This window comes from Lithobates pipiens, unplaced genomic scaffold, assembly GCF_037356315.1.
Source record: "Lithobates pipiens isolate NorthernLeopardFrog02 unplaced genomic scaffold, aLitPip1_a1.2 Scaffold_13, whole genome shotgun sequence".
In the NCBI taxonomy this organism is placed as follows: domain Eukaryota; kingdom Metazoa; phylum Chordata; class Amphibia; order Anura; family Ranidae; genus Lithobates; species Lithobates pipiens.
Window position 1 is genome coordinate 245,557,856 of NW_027507718.1, and position 23,826 is coordinate 245,581,681.

General features: G+C 44.3%; 1 protein-coding gene across 1 annotated transcript in view; it reads left to right on the forward strand.

Annotated features, from left to right (window-relative positions):
* The window catches only part of GC (GC vitamin D binding protein), a 202,612-nt gene that overhangs the window by 31,120 nt on the left and 147,666 nt on the right, over positions 1-23,826 (forward strand). The window lies entirely within an intron of this gene.

Here is a 23,826-nt window from a genome sequence, read left to right on the forward strand (position 1 = left end):
GTAGGCTGCAATGGCAGCTGGTGCTCAATATATTTTTTTTTGGGGGGGGGGTACTCTGCACCCTGAGCCCATCCTTTTTTTAAGCCAATTAGAGCCTCAGGCTCCCAATGAAATGCATGCGTCTGACGCCCTGCATGTATATTAGGGGCCGGGCGCATCGATTAGGCGGGCGGCGCCCCTGCACCTCTAATGGAATGGTTCCCATTGATAAGCTGCACTGACCTATGGAGATGTAGTTCAGAAAGAGACCATTGGATTACAATTACCAGGAAGAGATTGTTAGGAGGAGGAGAAAGGAGCTGTTTTCTCAGATTATAGACCAGAGGACTCTCTTTTGCTGTGAGGAGAGCGGAGAGTGTGCACTGCTGTTCTCGTGCACACACCTGCTTGCTTTAACTCTGTGACCTAAATCTGTGAACTGGAGTGCTGATATCCTGCATGCAGTGACCGGAGTCGCCCAGGTGCACAGCCGGAAAGGTTGCCAACATCTGAAGACCTGGATTGAGGTTGGCTTTATCGCTGGGACTGGGGGGAAGCTGTTGCCGAGAGTTAACACTGCTAGCAGAGAGGACCACGACAGTCCTGATTCAATGCTCTTTTCTGGGTTATTGGTTGGGGATCGTTCACTAGTCTCTCTTTTAACCAAAGAGAGTCTATCTATCTGCTTAGTGGCTCAATGACATGTTGCATTTCTGTTTAAGCTGATTTTTATTTTGCAGTCAATGGGAAGCTGATAAAAAATTCGGGGTCCATTTTCCTTTTTTTTTCCAGCCCATTTTTATGTGATGCCAAAAAAACTGCAACTAGGTTAAATAACAATTAAACATTAAATAAAGGCTGATAAAAATAAGTGCCATTCTATCTAGGCCACTGACTAGCGGCACACTATTATTTTTTTTTATTATAAAGGTTTCAATTATACACACACAGTTAAAAGCATATTTATAAGCTCTCAGACAAAAAATATGGTCTTGATTACAGTAAGGAAAATTTCATTGAAGGTAATTTTAAACACTCTGCTCTGAAAATGAGAAACGGATAGATATGTTGTCTATGAAATAGACATTTGTACATCAAACATGTGAATTGAAATGTCAAACCGCCAGTTTTGTCTGTCATATTAAACTCAAGGTAAATTATAAACAGTACAATGTAGAATTATTTTCCATCTTTTATACCAAAATGTCATTATCATTGGTTACAGCTGAAATATAATTATATTTGTTTATTTTAGTACTTTTTTAAATAGAAGACAAGTGTACGTTATTTAGCTGTCGGCTTTCCTTGCAAATTGCAGTATCCTCCATGATCCCTTGCTAAAAATAAAAATGGCTAACGTTCATATGGTCCTCCTGACACTGTATAATAGTGAATGTTAAGCCGCACAAAAAAGAGCCGTTAAATTATTTAAAAGTAATTCTACTAAATTGTAATTCTACATAAGTAGAATTACTTTATGACTTTTCAATTTTAAAAATGCATAAAAAGAATGTTTATAGACATTCTACTGATTTATTATACGTTAATCACTGAATGGGTTAGTTAAATTAGGGATATGCCATGTAACAAAAAAAAAAAAAATGTGCTCATGAGGTGAATTAAATAGAGGAAGTTAAGTAGTCTCATTGTATAGTAAAAAATATAAAAAAAAAGATTAAAAGTCAAAAAGATGTCACACCAATCTATTACCTGAAACTCTGGTCTTGTACTGTTGTTTGCAGACAGTGGAGAGAATTCAGTAAAGCTGCTGTGGAACTTTTCTGACTTTAATTGCTCTTGTTAATTTGTTGCCCAAAAAAAACTTTTTCCGGTCTGCTGCACTTCTACGTTGTGACGCAACACCTGTGCCAAATTGCTAATTAAATACCATCAGTTTGTATCTTACCAAAGTGGAGCTAATGAAGACCAACTTTCTTTTGGCGTGCAGACAGATTTTGCCAGAAATTTATATTTCTTGCAACTGTTCTAAAAGTGGCACAGCGTTTAAGTACAAGTACAAGTAGACCACCTGCACCAGTTTTAGTCTGCAAGCAAGACACTTTAACAAAATCTGTAAGTCTTTATGAATTTCCAGGGACTGTGTCATGAAGTGTCATTTATAAACTAACATAGAACCTATTATTATGAGCTCTTCATACAAACGTAAAGCCAAACTCCAGGCAGTTAGGTAATACCTGCAGGTCTTCTCACCCACCCCAATATGACTGAACAGTGAAAGGAGAAGTAGCAGACTGAGGAGCTCACCTTTCTTTGAATTTGCACACTAATTTTTATCAGTATGCTCCTTTATAGCACTGTAGCACAACTTACATTTCTGTCTGCTGCTTTGTTTCCCTGCTATCAGCATGAATAATTTCTGACAAGTGTTCCTGAAGAGAAAAAGGTGACAGGGGAGGGACCTCCAGCTGATTGACAGCCTCAGCTCTGTTCCTGTGTGCCGTGTTAAGGGGGTGTGTCCTTACCCTCCAATCAGCTGTCAGAGCTCTCCTCACTGAGCTCTTCAAAGCATAACAGCTCAGAAAAGCTTTATAAATTGTGCAATCTGATGTGGAGAAGAGGATACTACAGATAAACAGGTACAACCTGTGTATCACTTGAGGCCAGTCACTTCACTGGGAATATCCACTTTAAAGTGGAAGGAAAAAAGGTGCTGCCACGCATTGGGAAGAAACTGTGATCGCTGTGTCCCTTGAACAAAGTCAATCACAGTGGTAAATAGCCAATCACAGCGGAATTTTACCATGCGTTCGCTGTGTCCAATGACAAGCAATCTCAAATGTAAACAACTTAGAATATCAGTGGTTGACCACTCTCCTTCCCAAACACAGAGACCAAGTACAAGGGAAGGACAAAAATCTGTGCAAATGTGAGTTTACTATACTTATTCTTCAGTGTTACACAGTGTCACAGAGTGCCATCAGTGTCACACAGTGCCCAACAGTGCAGCTTATAGGTGCTTCCTCATCAGTGGAACCTCATCAGCGTCTATCAGTACACATTAGTGCACATCAGTGCAGCTGTACAGTGTCGCCTTATCAGTGCTGCTTATCAGTGCACATCAGCTCTGCTTATCAGTGCACACTGGTGTCTCTTATCAGTGCCTCCTCTTCAGTGGAACCTCATCAGTACCCATCAGTGCCACCTCATCAGTGGACATCAGTGTAGCTGATCAGTGCAGTTCTATCTGTGCAGTGCATATCAGTGCAACCTCATCAGTTCATATCAGTGCCCATCAGTTTAGCCTGATCAGTGCCTATCAGTGCACAATGCACATCAGTGCGGACTTATAAGCACCCATTAGTGAAGGCTTATCAGCACCCATGTGTGCAGCCTCATCAGAGCCCATCATTGCAGGCTCATCAGCTCCCATGTGTTCAGCCTCATCAGCACCCATTCATGCAGGCTTTTCACCAACCTTAAGCACCCATCTGTGCAGGCCTATCAGCACCTATCTGTGCAGGCTCTTCAGCACCCATCATTGCATCCTCATCAGTACACATCAGTGCATCCTCATCAGTACACATCAGTGCAGCCACATCATCACCAGTGTCACCATAGCCAACAGTCACCATTGTGTCTAAAAAATTCTTCACAAGTGAGGGGGCATACCAAATTCTAAGTGCGGCCGATGGGAGCAGGGGGGATCTCTCTATGTCGGATTCTGATTCTGATTATGAGCCAGTGTTAAGCAGTAAGACACTAACAATGTCATAGGAGGAGGATAGTGTGCCCACCAAACAAAGGCGTTCTGGCAAGGAGCAGGCTATTACAAGTAGCATAGGGGCATCCACCAGAAGTGCAGTGGCATCCAACAGAAGCACAGTGGCCTCCACCAGAAATTGAGAACTTTTGCAAGAAAGGCCAGGTACTAGTGGGATGTCACATCAGCTCCAAAGGGTTAGGACCCATGCCAGTTTACCATAAGCACTTCAAAGCCCTCTATGGCTTCCTCCTTCTTCATAACTCAGGCGCAGCTAACATCCCCTACTTTTACTGCTCAGTCAGGTGTCCATGTGAATACAGAAAATGTTACCCCCATAGATTTTTTCATTTAGTTTTCACGGATGACTTATTATATTAAATTGTGGACCAGAGCAATAATCCAACTTCATTATATGCCCTTCCCTGTGAATGGGAAGCATTAACAGTGGAGGAGTTCAAGATCTTTTTGGGTCTCACATTTAATATGGGACAAAAAAAAGAAAAAATGATGCTCTTACTGGTCCACCCACCTCATCCATCACATGCCAAATTACTCATCAGTAAAGCCAAGTAAACAAAATATTCAATGATTATGCGGTTCCTCCATTACAACGCTAACACTCAATTTCCTCCCTGAAATTACCCAGCATATGGTAAATTGTATAAAATTTGGCCACTTCTTAATTTTTTATCAGAGAAATTTTTATCCTCCTCAGCAGGAAATGGGAGCTCCCTCAGACAAACAAAAACAGCAAAAAGTGGGTGCCTAGGTCAGTGTGATAGTAAAAACAAGTAACACTATTCAGATACATTTACATAAAAATATCTTGCAAGATGCACACAGTGTGGATTTAGATCACCAATTAAGCAGTCACAAGTGATGAGAAGACCACTGTAGGGGTAAGCTCAGACCTGCCATATGGAGGTGTATAACCAGCAGTGTCTCCAGCACTCACAGAGCTAGCAAGAGACCAAATCAGGATGGGGGTGGGCCGCAGAGCGTTTCCAGGGCGTCGTCTCTTTCAGGCAGAATAAAAACACCCAATCAGTACAGAGACTGTGCGTGGCCAGTCGTCCAATCAACAGAGCTATACTGGCCAATTTTTTTTTAGCTGTAATCAAATCTCCAAAATGTATAGCTGTCATAGCATGGCACAAGTGTACCTACAGCGCAGCGGGCAATGAGCTAAAAAGTATAATAAATAGAATAAAGGAAAATGGGCATGATTAGAAAATATCCTTAAAAATGCTAAAAAATGTCATCTGATCCAAATGAACGACTGCATAGTAACACATTTATGATAGTATTTTATAATAAATGGTCAAAAAACTATTAATTAATTATATAAAAGGTGACTTCAAATAAAATAATCTATTATGATCACTACATAATTAATTACACTAAAAAATACAAATTATAAATTTATCGAGATACACACCAGGTAATAATTCCTATCAGCATATCTAAAGGCGATGGATATACACACAGACTATGAGGAGGGGGTGGTAAAAAAAAGGGGGGGGGTGGGAGCGGTAATGGATAGAAGGAGAGGCGGTAGAAAAAAAAAGGGGGAAGCTGGAAGAGGAGATATACTGTTCGTTGCATCTTCCTTTAACTCAGTCCCCTTGTTGTGTTAAAGCCCTGTTCTTTTGATAGTCTGTGCATGCACCCCTTTAGGAGACTTCAGACCTGGCTATGCAAGTAAAAAAATGATATCCTTTACTGCAGTGTTCATTTTGACATCAAATTTCAATTTAGTTTTATGCCGCGTAGACACGATTGGACATTCCAGCAGACAATTAGATCGCGTGTGGGCTACAGCGGACCTAGAAAAAGCATGTTTCAAATCTATCTGATGGACTCAAGTCCGGCGGACTAAAAATCCGGAAAACCGTTTGTCTGTGTGCTATTCCGATGGACCAGATACGACACAAGGGCAGCTATTGGCTACTGGCTATTGAACTTCCTTGTTTAGTCCCATTTACGTCATCACGTTCAAAATGAACAGATTTTCGAACGGACTTAATCCGGTCGTGTGTGGCCATTCAGAAGTCCATTCAGAAAGTCTGACATACCTAAGCTGAAAGTCCTTCGGGAAGACCGTCGGACCTAGTCCGTCAAAAAGTCCAGTCGTCTGTACGCGGCATAAGTCAAAGTCTTTTGACTAAACCGTCATCTTAGCTTTAGTCATATTTTAGTCATCTGAATTGTTTTAGTTTTAGTCATTTTTTAGTCGATTAAAATCTCCAGTACATTTTAGTCTACTAAAATCGAATGGGTTTAGTTAAATTATAATGCATTATTTAAGCTTTTCTCTACAATTATCAAACACATTATATACTCCTAAAGTAAAAATCTAATAACATTATGGTATTAAGGTTTGGACATGCATTACAGATACAAATGTATCCATTGTGATACATAACGTCTTTATCTTTTTGAGATCTGCGCTATAGCCGAATGACGGCTACAGTGCGGACCTGCTTTTCCGGGACTACGTCTATTGACGTCGTCCCATGCATGAGCGGCCTGCGCGCCCCCTGAGGAGCGCGCGCGGCGCGCTCTGTGATCAGTGAGTCTATGAGACTCGCCTGATCACAGATCGGAGCAAGGGGTGTCGATCCCGACCCCTTACCACGTGATCAGCTGTCAGCCAATGACAGCTGATCATGTGATCACAACAGAACCGGTAATCGGCTATTTTTCCTCCTAGCGCTGACAGCACGAGGAGAAAAAAAAAGCCGATCACCGGCGGCCGTGATCAGGACATCAGTCCCAATCACGGCGAGCTGGGGACAGCTCATCAGTGCCCACCTGCCCCCTGCCAGTGCCACCTAAAATATAGCAAAAAGTGCCACCCATCAGTGCCCATAGTGCCACCCATCAGTGCCCACAGTGCCATCCATCAGTGCCCACAGTGCCACCTATCAGTGCCCACAATCTGCCTCGCACACACAGTGCTGCACCTCAGTGCCACATATCCATGCCCATCAGTGTCATGTACCAGTGCCCATCAGTGATGCCCATCAGTGCCCAGCAGTGCCACCTATCAGAGCCACCTATCAGTGCCACCTATCAGTGCCCATCAGTCCCATATATCAGTGGTACCTATCAGCGCCCATCCGTGCCACCCATCCATGCCACCCATCCGTGCCACCCATCAGTGCCATCTTATCTGTGCCCATCTTTGCCCATCAGTGCCACCTTATCTGTGCCTATTAGTGCCACCTTAACTGTGCCTATCAGTGCCCACCAGTGCCGCCTCATCAGCGCATTTCAAAGAAGGAGAAAAATTACCTGTTTGCAAAATTTTATAACAAACTATTAAACATGATTTATTTTTATTTTTTTTTGCATCTTTTTTTGTTTGTTTAGCAAAAAATAAAACTTCCAGCTGTAATTAAATACCACCAAAAAAAATATAACTTTTTGACAAACAGAAGGGCAACTTTAAAATATAAATACAAAAAAAACTGTAAAAACTATTGGCTGTAATGGCATGGCACATATTTTAAGAAAAAAAAAATGTACATCAAATTTCGATTTAGTTTTAGTCATAAGTGTCCGTTCTCCGGCATTGCCAAAGGAGATCGCTCTGCTCTGAGTGCCTGTTTATGAAGCAGTGTGGATTTCTTCTCCTTTTGAGGAGTGAAGTGATCTACAAATGATTTGAAATTGTGGAGAACGTCTTCTGTTATTGTAATATTGTGAGACATAGTGAGATTACAGTAACAGAAAGTCAGTGAAACACAAAGGTGTCTGTTTATTAACCGCTTGCCGACCAGCCGCTGTCATTATACTGCGGCAGGACGGCACGATCCCACGAGCCGTCGTAGCTATATGTTGGCTCCTTTAAGCAGGATAGCAGGAGCACATGCCCGCTGTGCTGCAGGGGTGCCGAAGATCGTGGGACAAGAGGCAGAATAGGGACGTGTGTGTGTAAACACACAAATCCCTGTTATGTTCTGTGAGCAGAGACAGATCGTGAGTTCCTAATAGCTAGGAACCATGATCTGTCATTTACTCTAGGTCGGTCCCCTCCCCCTTCAGTTAGAACACGTAGCAGGGAACACAGTTAACCCCTTGATCGCCCCCTAGTGTTAACCCCTTCCCTGGCAGTGACATTTTTACAGTAATCAGTGCATTTTTATAGCACTGATCACTGTATAAATGTCGATGGTCCCAAAAATATGTCAAAAGTGTCCGATGTGTCCACCATAATTTCGCAGTCCTGATAAAAATCGCAGATCGCCACCATTACTAGTAAAAAAAAAATAATAAAAATGCTATAAATCCATCCCTTATTTTGTAGACGCTATAACTTTTGTTCAAACCAATCAATATACGCTTATTGCGGGTTTTTTTCCAAAAATATGTACAAGAATACATATCAGCCTACGATCGGATTTTCTGACAACTTTGTCTGACCGTGTGTAGGCAACACCAGTTTCGGACAAAATCCGTCTGAAAAAATCAGACGGATTTTGTGGTCAGAATGTCCGACCGTGTGTACAGGGCATTAGAGCGACCATTATATATTACATAGTTACATAGTTACTAAGGTTGAACAAAGACACCAGTCCATCCAGTTCAACCCGAGTGTGGGTGTGTGTCTACAATTGTCCCTATCCCTGTGCATTGTGTCTCATTAAGATGCTCATCTATTATATTATTATTTATTTAACCACTTAAGGACCGCCGTATTGCCAATGTACGTCATTACAATGGCACAGGCAGGCACAAGCACGTACATGTACGTGCCTGCCTTCCAGCGGGTGGGGGGTCCGATCGGATCCCCTCCCGCTGGATACGGCGGTCCGTTTCCCTCCAGGAGCGATTCGTGATGAGGGGATGGCCGTTGGTTTCTGGCCACCCCCTCTCGATCGCTCCTGGCCAATGACGAACTTCCTCCCACTGTGTATTGTTTACACAGGAAGGAGGAAGTGATGTCATTCTCCTCGGGGCGGTCTTTTTGACCGGACTACGAGGAGAAGACTAAAAGTAAGTGCACCAAAACACTACACTGACACATAGGTACACATAGGTACACAAACCCCCCCCCCCCGATCCCCCCCACCCGCCCCCCCCCCCCAGTCACAGTGTCACTGATTGCATTGATCATTTCTTTACTGATCAATGCATTCAGTGTCAGTTGTAAAAGTAAAAACTGTCAGGGCAGTTAGTGTTAGGTCCAGGGTAGCCCCCTATCACCCCCCCAATAAAGATTTAACCCCCTAGAGTTAACCCTTTCACCCCCTTTTGCCAGTGTCACTAAGCGATAATTTTTCTGATCGCTGCATCAGTGTCGCTAGTGTCGCTAGGTAGCTAGTTACTTTTTTAGGTTCACCGCCAGGTTTTTATATCGCTAGGTACCCCGATATACTACCCAATAATGGTTTTAACATCCTGATTGCCCCTAGTTAACCCTTTCACCCCCTTTTGCCACTGTCACTAAGCGATCATTTTTCTGATCGCTGCATCAGTGTCGCTACTGTCGCTAGGTAGCTAGTTATTTTTTTAGGTTCACCGCCAGGTTTTTATAGCGCTAGGTACCCCGATATACTACCCAATAATGGTTTTAACATCCTTATTGCCCCTAGTTAACCCTTTCACCCCCTTTTGCCACTGTCACTAAGCGATCATTTTTCTGATCGCTGCATTAGTGTCGCTACTGTCGCTAGGTAGCTAGTTATTTTTTTAGATTCACCGCCAGGTTTTTATATCGCTAGGTACCCCGATATACTACCCAATAATGGTTTTAACCCCCTGATTGCCCCTAGTTAACCCTTTCACCAGCGATCACAGTATAAGTGTCACTGGTGACGCTGGTTAGCCAGTTAGTTATTTAGGTTCCCCGTCAGGTTTTTATATAGCGCCAGGGACCCCCATATACTACCTAATAAAAATTTGAACCCCCTGATTGCCCCTAGTTAACCCTTTCACCACTGATCACCGTATAAGTGTTACGGGTGACTCTGGTTAGTTTGCTTTTTATAGCATCAGGGCACCCACCATTTATTACCCAGCGGTAATTTTTAGGGTCAGGGTCTGCGTCGCCCCAGGCAATGCTAGGTTAGTGCCAGTACCGCTAACACCCACGCGCAAAGCATACACCTCCCGTAGTGGTATAGAATCTGAACAGATCAATATCTGATCTGATCAGATCTATACTAGCGTCCCCAGCAGTTCAGGGTTCCAAAAAAACGCATTGTTAGCGGGATCAGCCCAGATACCTGCTAGCACCTGCGTTTTGCCCCTCTGCCCAGCCCACCCAAGTGCAGTATCGATCGATCACTGTCACTTACAAAACACTTAACACATAACTGCAGCGATCGCAGAGTCAGGCCTGATCCCTGCGATCGCTAACAGTTTTTTTGGTAGCATTTTATATTTAAATCCGGAAGGCAGTGCTTGATTTTCGGGGTCCCGTACGTGGCTAGGCTCCCAAAAAGTCCCCCACATGTGGTATCCCCGTACTCGGGAGAAGCAGCAGAATTTATTTTGGGGTGTAATTTGACTTCTGCCCATAGCATGTGTGAGCAATATATCATTTAGTGACAACTTTGTGCAAAAAAAAAAAAAGTTTGTAATATTCCCGCAACTTGTGGCAAAATATAAAATATTCCATGGACTCAACATGCCTCTCAGTAAATAGCTTGGGGTGTCTTCTTTCCAAAATGGGGTTATTTTGGGGGGTTTTGTGCTATTTTGGCATTTTATGGCCTTCGAAACTGTGATAGGTAGTGAGGAGTTAAATCAAAAATTTGCACCCTTAGAAATCCTGAAGGTGGTGATTGGTTTTCGGGATGCCGTGCGCGACTAGACTCCCAAAAAGTCCCACACATGTGGTATCCCCATACTCGGGAGAAGTAGCGGAATATATTTTGGGGTGCAATTCCACATATAACCATGGCATGTGTGAGCAATATATCATTTAGTGACAACTTTTTGTAAAAAATTTTTTTTTTGGTCATTATTCAATCCCTTAGGACAAAAAAAATAAATATTCAATGGGCTCAACATACCCATCAGCAATTTCCTTTGGGTGTCTACTTTCCAAAATGGGGTCATTTGGGGGGGGGGGGTTGTACTGCCCTGCCATTTTAGCACCTCAAGAATTGAGATAGGCAGTCATAAATTAAAAGCTGTGTAAATTCCAGAAAATGTACTCTAGTTTGTAGATGCTATAACTTTTGCGCAAACCCAAAAATATACGCTTATTGACATTTTTTTTACTAAAGACATGTGGCTGAATAAATTTTGCCCTCAATGTATAACTAAAATTTAGTTTATTCGATTTTTCTTATAACAAAAAGAAGAAAATATCTTTTTTTTTCAAAATTTTCGCTCTTTTTCCATTTATATCGCAAAAAAAAAAAATCGCAGAGGCAATCAAATACCATCAAAAGAAAGCTCTATTTGTGGGAAGAAAAGGACGCAAATTTCGTTTGGGTGCAATATTGCATGACCGCGCAATTACCAGTTAAAGCAGCGCAGTGCGAAATTGGAAAAAGACCTCTGGTCCTTAAGGTGTTTATTGGTCCGGGGCTGAAGTGGTTAAGGAACCCATATAGCGCCGACACTTTTGCGCAATGCTCCACACATACACCGCACACTCACATCGGTCCCTACCCTCAAGGAGCCCACAATCCAAAGTCCCCAAACTCACAATATATATATAGTATTTGGGAGATTTGTGAAAGGTAGGGGGCTTTTTTAGTGTCCTGGGGGGTCTGAGGAAGAGGGAAGTCAATATGCTTCCTCCTCAGTTCTCTGGGGATTCTCTCTTTTCTCCTTAGTTCCATAGGATATTCAGGCTTGGGACCCCTCACCAGGAGCCCAGATTAGGCTCCCATCGCCCCCCAAATGAAGTGATCACTCCAGCAGAGTAACCAGCTACATGTTGGCAGTATTTCCCTAGGGCTTGACCGAGTGACTTGTTGCCGGCCCCTTTAATGTTGGTTGACCGGTAGGGGGCAGTAACCTTGCTAAAAATAGCTGTAAAATTCTTAACCCTTACAACCTGGTCACTTCCAGCTCACAGGTCAACCTAAGGACAAGTGCTTGCACAGGAAGACATGTTAACCTCTTGTAGACATCTGCCTACAGGCATCAGCGACTTTTGGTCACGTGATAGTGCTTGGGCCTGGTGATTGGTTGCTATGTCCAGGCATTATTGTCACAGTGAAGAAGATCACATGTCACCTCAAACCCAAAAATGCTGGGTAGTATCATCAGCTGGGAAGAAAGAAGGAGCTACGAAGGATTGTTAAGGTTAGTATAACTGGGCTGAGGTGTGGGGGCTGTTCCTTTGCAGAGATATTGTCACTTTGATCTGCTACTTCCAAGTAATAGAGGTGGGTATTGTTTAATCTAGCACGCTTGTCATATTGTACCTGTTTTTTCACTTTCTGCACAGCCAAATTAATAAATCTCCCCTAGTGAATTTTGATACTAATAAAAAGTGTTGCACTTTTATTTAGCAGTCAGTTAATTTTAATCACATTCAATATGCATTCTTCATTAAAGCAGATGTTAGCTCTTGCTTAAGAACTAAATAAATAAGGTTGTCCTTTATATAGAACAAGATTTTCTTTCTATCTAAGTAAACGCTCATTATGCAAATAAATCTCTGTAATGTATCCAGAGTTTTTAAAGGTCAGAGAAGAAAATGATGCTTGTTCCCTCTTGCAGGAAAGATAAGAATGTGTGTAGAAACAAAGGTGAGGACTGCACACTCAGGGATTTATTTCAGTATTTATCTCCCTCTATGCAAATTTAGGTTTGTGCTGAAATGTAAAGACCATCATTAGATTAGATTCTAGGTGGGCTATAGACATTGCATAATTACTATTGTTGTTTCCAAATGTGAGCATCACTTCTGATTATTTGGCTCTATCTGATCTCATGTGGATGGGTGAGGGGAGGGGGTGATAACAAGTGTCTTTGTCAACTGAAGACCTTTGTTATTGCACATGGAGATTTTGTAACACGTTATAAAATTCCCCTATGATTGGGCCTCTGTTGGGAGAGTACCTTAGTGGTTGTGGTCCTGAGACTCTCCCTGCTTATTGTTCTCAAGGAGCCATTGTTCTATTGCCCCCTATAGTATTACAGTCAATGATCATAAATTAAACTTAACTTGTTTCTGAAAAAAAACAAAAAATGCAACACACATTGTTGGCTACATTTTGATTTCAGTGAGTATGTTTTAAATGTATTACAATTAGGCCTTTTGTCAGCCAGAATGTGACAGAACCCGGTTCCACCACATCTGGCAGCCCTATTCTCTCCAACCAGTCACTGTAAACACAAAAGCAGAAAAAGAAAGTTTTCTGAATTACTCTCCACTGGCTTCCCTGTTTGCAGTGACATCCTGTCCTCTTTGGGCAGCTCAGGGGTGCTGCTCAGCCACCAATCTCACTACTCCTTATGGGGGCTTCTCCCTGGCACTCTCAGTTGAGTGGTGAGAGCACTCAGTACTGTGGGGGCTCTGCTATATTGTGGGGGGAGGGCCTTATACTGTGGGGGGAACTGTAATTTGTAGGGCTCTGCACTGTGTTGGGGTTTCTGTATTTGTGGGGAGCTCTGTACTGTGTGTGGGTGGGCTATATTGATATTGAGGGTCTCTTTATTGTTTTAAGCTCTGTACTATTATGGATGGAGCTTTGTACTGGGTGGAAGGGGGTGGTGGGAGAGCTCAGTACTGTGGAGGGGAGCTCTATACTGGGGAGCGGGGGTGTGGGGAGAGGCACTTACTGGGAGGCGGTTGGGAGGAAGGTACATTTAGGTTCTACACTGGCCTGTGTTACCCACTCCTGCGCCTATTCTTGTGGGATATGCACTCCTGAGCCCTGTGCCCTGTGTGATATGCACTCATGCCTCCTTTACTTTTTGTGTTATGCATTCCTTTGCCGGCACTTGGTGAACCCGAGCGGCACTGTAGGATGGGATGGACCGATATGGAAAACAAACTGGACATGAGATATAAATGGTAAGACCTTTCTGATAAGCCTACAGTGTCTTCTCTTCGCACCCATCACCTATAGGACTCTACCACTAGCCACAGGTCCAATCTACATCAGCACATCCACCTCACCTGAGGAGTGATAGTCTGTGCACATCCTTCTTTCATAGAAGAGGATGTTGTTTGTCCTTGGGCAGTTTGTCCCTATACTGATTAGGAGACTTTCAGAAAACTGACCCCTCCCAACATACAGCTGACAGGCTGACCCCTCCCAACATACAGCCACAATCTATGCAATGGTGTTGCTCATGAGAGCTGAGTCTGTCTATGTATGAAGCGTTACCTACAACAAACCATCTGGTTATAAGTGGATACCTCGGCTGGGGTTTTATGTTTGCCAAAACTGCTTCAACTGTGATACTATCTAGTTCTACATGAGTGAATCACTGGATGTATGGGTGACCACAGCCATTTTTCCTGCAAATAGACAACGCTTTCATTATTTTTAACTGTGGTTGGTGAAGGTACTTATGGTTGGCATTTTTGTATTGAATTTTTTATATACTTCACTAAAGCTGTAATTTTTTTTATTCAACACTTAGTGCCACTTAGCGACTGCTTAGAGAATCAACCTTTCCATTGCTCATTTTTTTTGGTCACATGGACTGCACCTAAGACAATTTATGCAGGTGCAGGTATCGGCAGGTGATAGGTTGGTATAGCCGGGACAATATTGTAATATTGCTACTTGTCCTATTTTCTCTTCATTGAAGTAGTTCATCTAGAATTCAAATGTATTTATTTAACCACTTAACAACCGGCCCATAGTCGATTAATGGCTACAGGGCGGTTGTTTAACTCTGAGAGGCCATTAATTAACGGCCTCCCAGAATTCCGCTCTCACGCACCCCCCTGGCAAGCGCACTCGAGAGCATCCATGACCGACGGGTCCGCAGGACCCGGCGCATCACGGATCACGGTAAACAGCCGCTTATTGTGGCCGTTTACCATGTGATCACTCCATCAAATGACGGAGCGATCACTTTTAAACAAGCCAACGTCATGTTATAATGCCGGTTCCTCTCTCCCCTCTCTGTACCGATCGGTACAGCTGAGGGGGAAGAGATCGGTGTCAGCAGCGCTGTGGGCTGCATCTGCAGTGCCCACAGTGCTGCTCACCGAAAACGAACCCCTCAATTTCCTGCCAATACTCTGCAATACCCTGCCAATACCCTGCCAATACCCTGTCAATACTCTGCAATACTCTGCAATACCCAATACCCTGCCAATACTCTGCCATACCCTGCCAATACTCTGCCATACCCTGCCAATACCCTGCCAATACTCTGCAATACCCTGCCAATACTCTGCCATACCCTGCCAATACTCTGCAATACCCTGCCAATACTCTGCAATACCCTGCCATTTTTTTATTTATTTTTTTATTTCAGGCTTCCCAGCCTAGAGGTGAGATGCGGGGTCTTATTGACCCTATATCTCACTGTAAAGAGGACCTTTCATGCCATATTGCTATTACAAGGGATGTTTACATTCCTTGTAATTAGGGATGAGCCGAACATCCCCCGGTTCGGTTCGCACCAGAACTTGCGAACGACCCCCGCGTTCGGTACGAACGTTAGAACCCCATTGAAGTCTATGGGACTCGAACGTTCGAATTGGAAAGTGCTAATTTTAACGGCTAATATGCAAGATAGTGTCCTAAAAAGGGTTTGGGGACCTGCCTCCTGCCTCAGGGGACATGGGTCACTGCAAAAAAAAGTTTTAAAAACGGCCGTTTTGGCGGGAGCACTGATTTTAATGACGATTAAAGTGAAAAAAAAAAAAGTGAAATATTCCTTTAAATATGGTGCCTGGGGGGTGTCTGTAGTATGCCTGTGAAGTGCCACGTGTTTCCCGTGTTTAGAACAGTCCCTGCACAAAATGACATTAAACGGAAATAACACCATTTAAAACTGCTTGCGGTTTTATTTCAATAATTTTTATTGAAGATTTTCAGCAGAACAAAGCAAAATAGATGAACATTCCTTATAATAAGCAAGTAAAATCCACTTTTGCATATACAAGGATAATCTAGAAGAACAAAGATCTAGACAAAAACCTATCAGTACAGATCTGTATAACAACCAGACATGGTGTTTCCATATCAACTGCAGTGTCATGGACCCATAGCATTCAAATAATTCCCAACCGTGGAAAATGTCCAGGCAAGGCTCACAAGCCCGTAGCCCCTGATGCCCCAAACGGAATCAAGCTGCAGACCAGGGGCTGGGCTCGCTCACCAAGACCAGGGCACTCCCCATCCATCTCATCCGAGGTCCAAAAGTGGAGGTACCGCTAGAAAATTGTGTAATCAATTAGTCCAAAAGATAGCTACTGTCTGTCTTCAAACCCCTTTCGGGGTGCCGCATAGTACACCAAGAGAGGTGGCAAAGGAGGGAAAAGAGAAAACGTGTGAAATGATAGAAAAAGGAATAAAGAACGTAAATTGCTATTCAGGCATTACTCACTCCATAGGCTAGGGTTCCAGGCCGCACCCCCGGAATGAGAGAAATATTACACTTTGTTGCCCAAGGTTCCCAAATCAACCGGAATCTCTCTGTTTTGTCTTTCCATTTGGCCACTATTTGTTCTTGTACCATAATCCAAGTTACCTTGGTTTTAAACATCTTAAAGGAGACCGTGTGTTTCTTCCAGGCTTTAGCTATCGTAACTTTGGCTCCAAGAAAAATAAAAAACGCCAGTTGCTGCAAATGTTTGGGTAGAGTCGGAATAATGTGATTTAGCAGGGCTGTACTGGGATGTGGAGCTATGGTGGTCCCTGTAATGGAGCTAATTGTGCAAAACACTTTCCGCCAAAAAGTGCGGATGCGAGGGCAAGACCACCAGACATGAGACATGTCACCTTCCAGATCACAGCCCCTGAAGCACACTGACGAGGAGCCCTGAAAGATCTTGGCCAGCCTGGAAGGAACATAGTACCATCTAAATAAAACTTTGACACTCGCCTCTATGAGCGAGATATTAAGGATACCTTTGTGAGCTCTCATCGCGGCCCCATACCATTGTTTCGACTCCCAGGTGTGGCCCAAGTCAGCTTCCCAAGCCCGAGCATAGGGGGGCTTATTGTCCGTCTTCAAAAGAGCCGTGTAGATCAGTGAGATGCCCCCCATCTGGTCCGTAGCCTGAGCACACCATTGTTCATATTGTGTCATAAAAGGGGGAAGTGGCTTAGAGGTCCAAATGGAATTTAAAAAGTGTGAGAGTTGCGTAAATCTATATAATTCCGAATCGGGCATATCTAGGCTCTTCCTGCAGTGTGTTAAAGATAGAGGGCCTGTGTGGGAAAAGAAGTGTCCAATTCTGTATAACCCCTTATCCGTCCACCATTTAAAGGCTTCTATATCTTCCCCCGGGGGGAAATCCCCATTGTGGAAAATGTGTGTTAGCGGTTTCAGTGGGGAGATCAGCGATTCCCGCTTAAAAAGGTTAGAGCTCAGCGCCATGGAGTGTGAAAGGGTGGGAGCTAGAATCGCCGGTTTGCGTTTAGGGTTGCAAGTCATCAGGAAATCTATCGTGTGGTGAGGAGTAGACTGTCTTTCCATCAACAACCAATCCGGTTTTACAGAACCGGAAAAAGCCATAGATATCTGGGCCAATTGCGCTGCTTGATAATAACCCCACAGGTTGGGGAGACCCAAACCCCCTTGAGATTTCAGCCGGTATAGCGTGTTTGAGGAGCATCTGTAACCTTTCTTCCCCCAAACAAACCTCACAATGTCTGATTGTAATTTGTTCAGAAATGTTTTGGGGATCGGAATTGGGAGGGAACGAAACAAGTACAAAAGACGCGGTAAAAGTGTCATTTTCACCGCATTAATCCTACCCAGCCAGGAAATCCCACATCCAGACCAACGAGTCAAATCCGTTCTACATTTTTTCGCCATGTTAGGATAGTTAGCTTGAAATAGCGTGTGTATGTCCGAAGTGAGATTAATCCCTAAATAAGGAAGCTGGGAGCGAGCCCAGGAGAAGGTAAAATTGTTCGACAGTTGGGAGAGCATATCCGCGGAGATCGTAACGTTCAGAGCTAAAGATTTTTCCATATTGACCTTTAGGCCCGAGATCCTACTAAAATCCAATAAAGTCCGGTTAATTATGGGCATAGAGGTTAAGGGCGAGGTAACAAAAAGGAGGAGGTCATCCGCATAAAGAGCACATTTGTGTTCACAAGACCCGCACATGACTCCCCTAATGTCAGGGTTGGAGCGTAAGGCAATGGCCAAAGTTTCTATGGCTATGGCAAAGAGAAGCGGTGATAGTGGGCATCCCTGTCTTGTCCCTCTACCGATGCTAAATGCGTCAGAGTACCTACCCATCAGACGTACTTGAGCCGTGGGATGCGAATATAGTGCCGATATAAGGTTAAAGTGGGGTACCCCCTAAAAAAAAAAAATTAAAAGTCAGCAGCTACAAATACTGCAGCTGCTGGCTTTTAATAATCGGACACTTACCTGTCCCGGGTTCCAGCGATGCGGGGGAACGAAGCCCCCCCCTCGCTCCCCGCTCCGCTCGCGGCGCCGTCATGCATACTGTGGGCACCCGGCTGTGGCTTCACAGCCGGGCACCCACTGCGCATGCGCGAGCGGCGCAGGGCGCCGTGATACGCCGTACAGTCACCTGGGACACGTGACAGGTCCCAGGTGAATGTGCGGCGCGAGGGGAAGTGATGTCACCAGCCCGGGCAATGAAGAAGGCAGACTACGAGGGACCCCCTAGCAACCGGTATTTAGAGGTGAGTAAAAATTTTTTTTTTTGCCAATTATTTTTTTTTGATTTTTTTTAAGATTTTTAAGTAGTTTTATTTTTTGGGGGGCAACTCCACTTTAAGAAAGTACTGGCCGCACCCCCATCTCCCCAGAATATCAGTTAGGTATGACCAGTCAATGGAATCAAAAGCCTTATGAAGGTCGATGGATAACAGAAACCCTTGTTGCGGGGTACCCCCATCCCACTGTGCCTTAAGGAGTGTTATAATATCTACTGCACGTCTAATCTGGTCTGGTCCCTGTCTCCCAGGGATGAATCCCACCTGATCTTTGTGTATGTATCTAGGGATAAAGCTTGAAAGTCTGTTCGCCAGAATTTTTGTCATTATTTTAATGTCATTATTCATAAGCGAAATAGGCAGATAATTGCCCACCTCGCTGGCATCCTTTCCGGGTTTTGGAATCACTGAAATAAATGCCGAGTTCATATCCGGGTGCAAGGAGGCTCCATCCCTGAGAGAATTGAACATTTTCACCAGATAAGGGGCCAGACCAGGGCCAAACTTCTTATAATACCCATTGGAGAATCCGTCCGGACCCAGAGCAGAGCCCACGGTAAGAGATTTAATAGTGTCAAGGACTTCTGCAAGAGTGAACGGATCCTCCAACAGATCCTTATGTGCCTTGGATATCTCGGGCAATGGGAGAGCATTCAGGAGTGTCTCACGGACATTTGTAGGGGGGACAGGGCCTTGTTTATATAAGTCCGAAAAGAACCGCATAAAAGTTTCCATTACTTTAGAGGGATTCTGAGAAAGGTCCCCTGAATGTACCCTGATCTTAGGAAAAGAGTGTGAACGTGGCTTGGGGGTCAGTTTTACCGCTAATTTTGAGCCAATCCTATCCTTCTGAGAATAAAATCTGGCCCCCGTCCAGGTAAGATGCTGAGCAGCCGCTGTAGTCAAGGACATGTTTAGTCGGGCCCTGGCCTCATCTAGTTTGGCCAGGGAATCTGCCGTGGGTCGTTGTTTATGTGCCTTAGCTAGTGAACGGAATTCTTTTGTGAATTTGAGAGTGTCGGCCTGATGTTGTGCTTTGAGATTAGAGGACAACTGTATCAACTTGCCTCTTATTACAGTTTTATGTGCAGCCCATAGTGTAACCGGCGATACTTCCCCTGTATCATTCAGCTCAAAGTATTCTCTGATAGAAGCCGCTATATCTGCGCTATGTGCAGGATCGCTCAGAATGGATTCCCGGAGGCGCCAGCACGGGCGACTCCCTGAACCCATAGGTCTCCTGGACACTACAACCACCATGGAGTGATCCGATAATGACGAGTCAAGAATTCTCGCATGTTCTAGCAAGGGGATCCTTTGGGGCTTTGTAAAAATGTGATCTATTCTAGCATAAGTGTGGTGTGGAGCCGAAAAGTGTGTATAGTCCTTTGCCCGTGGGTTCATCTCTCTCCAAGTATCAATCAGATCCTCAGAGTGGATCGTGTGGGCAATGTTAATGCTCTGTTTTGACGGACGTTTAGGTTTGGACCTACCCGATGCTAACTTGTCAAGAGAAAAATCAAATGCTACATTCGAGTCTCCTCCGATAAACACCGTGCCCTTAAGGCGGTGTCGCAGCTTCCCCAGCATGGATGTAAAGAAGGTGCTTTGGCCCTTGTTGGGCGCGTAATAGGAAACAAAAGTGTAGCATTCCCCATCTATGTATCCGGATACCAGTATATATCGACCCTGAGGGTCCATAAAAGTCTCAGGTTGAGATAGGTTAATATGTTTGGAGATACACACTGCTACCCCTCTAGTTTTGTTCTCTGCGGAGGCTAGAAAAAATTGAGGATAATGTTGATGTAAATATGTGGGTTTGAAAGTAGAAGGGAAGTGTGTTTCCTGAAGTAAGAGAATGTCCACGTGTACGGAGCGGTAATGTTCGAAGAGCTTCCGTCGTTTGAGTGGGGAGTTAAGGCCTTGAGTGTTGTGTGAAAGAATTTTAAGGGTGGGCGGCCTAATGGGTGTATCAGTCATGGACCAGAGGAGGGCAAACTACACAAAAGATCAAAGACTCACCGCTCCTATGAAGAGGGCCTTACTGTCTGCGATTCATGAGCCACCAGTAATAACCACAAAAGTCCCGGAGTGCAGGCTGGATGTCAAAGCTGAATTGGAGATACCTGCAAAATACATAGAAAGAGAGAAGAAGGGAAGAAAAGAACATGAAGAAGAAAGGAGATACAAAAGGAGAACGGACAGTAGCATGAGAAAAACCATGTCGCATGATCAGTATGCTATCAAATAAATTCCTACGGGGGACCCCAGTCCCCATCAACCCCCCTGAGTGGTCAGAATCCCCCCAACCAACCCTTAATTGCAAAAAGTCGGGGAAACCCTAGAAGAGGGTATCCCGAATGCGGCTCAGAAGCGCCGAAAGTGCCTCTGAACCAGGAGGAGCGCACTGAAACCACCACCACCCCGCCACCTTTAACTATATAAACTATTGGGCCGGCAAGGGCCCACAGTCAACTGCTAACAGAGCGCCCATAATGAGCTGAAATAGGGTAACTGAAATTCTAGACTCATATCAAAAGGTATGCACCCGGTAAGTCGATCCAGTCCCACCACCCCACTCCCCCTTTCCCGCACATAGGTATGGTGGTGCACTGACCTAACCTCTATCGAATCTCTACCTAGGACCCGTATTAAGTTGTACAACAAGATAAACATAAACATGAACTAAAGCAGGCCCCCTGGGACATCCCTTGTAGCCGCTGAGAGCAGACCCAATTTTATCAACAACAGGATAGTCACATGTCTGATCTTGCCGCTGTGAAAATAGTCTGTTTCACCAACTGCAAAAGTTATGAGAGTCAGTTACCGATACCTCAGACAGGAAATAAAAGAGGCCATCCTGGATCTATGGTAAAGAACAGATCCTTTCTCTTTTCCCTTTTCCTTCTCTTTTCCCTTTCTCTTTTTCACTGAAATATTTTCTCTGAAATATGAGGGAGGTATTCTCACATCTGGAGAAATACATTTTTTATATTTTTTTATTTTAAATACATTTTTTATTTTTTTTTCTCTCTCCCCTACAAAGGAGGGAGGCTTTGTAGGGGAGAGAGAAAAAAAAATAAAAATTTATTTAAAATAAAAAAATATAAAAAATGTATTTCTCCAGATGTGAGAATACCTCCCTCATATTTCCCTGTACATCAAAGAGGGCGTGAGGGGGGCTCCCAAATTTCCCTGTGTCCCAGAGCATGTGGTACAATCAGGGGATCCATTAAAAAAAAAAAAAAAAAAAAGGGGTAGAAGATCATCCCCATAAGGGGAAACAAAAGCTGTCTCAAGGTGGTAAATTTTCCTTTGAACGTTTGGAGCTTTGTGTCAGCCAGATCTGTTGCAGCGGACTCGCTGGGGACGGTCTCTTGACTGATGCAGGGGTCCCCCTGTTGGATTGTTCCGTTGTGGGTTCCAAATGTATCAGGCCAATTCGAGTCAAAAGTTTTTCGCCTTCCTGGAACGAGGAGAAACCAAAGCTTTTGTTCTTATACGAAAAATTCAGCCGCAAAGGAAATGACCATCTGTATGCGATTTCTTTATCCAGTAACACTTGTAGTAATGGTTTGAGCGATCGTCTCTTCTGTATAGTGTATGGGGAGAGGTCAGCGAATATCTGGATCTTGTGACCCTGAAACGATAGGTTCTCCACATATCTGGATTTACGCATGACCTCTTCTTTCACCGAGTAATAATGGGGTTTGACTATAATGTCTCTGGGTAAGCCGTCAGTACGGGGAGCCTGGAGAGCCCTGTGAGCTCTATCCAATTCCAAATGGCGCTCTGGGATGTCTGGGATCAAATTCTTAATGAGAGATCTCATCACCTTATGTACCTCTTTTTCAGTTTCGGGGATCCCCCTCACCCTGAAATTGTATCTTCTCGATCTGTTTTCAAGGTCATCGATTTTTGCAAACGCTGTTTCCAGTTGGTCCTGAACCTCCTCTAATCTGGCCGAATTCTGGTTGATCCGGGATACTGCCTGGTCAGTTTTCCGTTCCACAGTGTCCAGTCTCTGACCTATCTGCTGTAAGTCTGCCTGTAGAGATGTAGTGATCTGGTTTGCCTGCACTGCAAGGCTTTTGGACAACATGTGAGAGAAAGCAGCCATCATGGAAGGAAAGTCTGTGGGGGGGGGGAGATCATCTTGTGCCTCACTGACTGCAAGCAGCAGGCCTGTATGTGGATCCCTCATAGGGGTGGAGGGATATCCTGCGCTCAATTCACCCAGCAGGGACTCAGTGGAGGAGGGAGAGTTAGTTATCTGTAGGGGGGCACAGTCTGTACCTTGGAATGGCAAATGTTCTTGGTCCTGATCCGCGATGGAGGTGTCCTGAGGCGCTGTGGCCGGGAGGCCTCGTGACGCCGCCGCCATCTTGGCATAGCTGACAGGGCCGCTTTCAGCCTTCATGCGGCCGGATAAATCCTTCCTGGCGTTCGGGGTCGCCATCCGCGGGATCCCGGAGTATTCCCTCGTTCAAATCCGCCTATTTGCTGTGCGTTAGGGCGCTCTGTGCTCCGTGGTGGTCTTCACAGGGCTGTGGTGGAGCGGAGCTCTAGAAGTCGGCGGCCATCTTGGGAGACTCCGCGCATGCGCTCTCCCTGCTTGCGGTTTTAATGTTATATCTGGTTCCTGCAATATGGTTGAAAATCATTGAGAAACATGGCATGGGTAGCCCTCCCTGCCCATTACCAGCCTATTTGGGTCTTGTACGCATATTAAGGGGAACCCCGTACCCATATTAAAAAAAGGAAATGCGTGTGGCCCCCAGGCCCTATATACTCAGAACAGCAGTATACAGGCGGTGCAAACAAGACAGGGATTGTGTAGGTTTGTTGTGTTAAGTTGAATCTGTTTGTCATTTTTAACCGGTACATTTTTAAAGTGTAGCTCCAGTCAAAAAAACTATCTTTAAGCTTTTTGGAAAACATAGGGAAGGGTTATCACCCCTGTATAATTTGTTTTGTCGTCCATCTTTTTTCATCTCACTTGCTGCTGTCTCCTTGCGTTTGCAAGTAGGAGATGTTTGTAAGTTGGATGTTTGAAAGTAGGGGCCTGCCCTATATTATAGCGGTATGTACTGGGTACAGAGCACGCAGACAGCACGCACTATCTCCTAAAACTACTGACTGCAAGCTCTATTATTAACCACTTGTTAGCCCAATGTTTGCATAAAGTGAAAGATGAAGTTACGCTGAGTAAATAGATATCAAACATGTCACTCTTCAAAATTGCACATGCCCGTGGAATGGCGCCAAACGTCGCTACCTAAAAAATCCCCATAGGCGACACTTTAATTT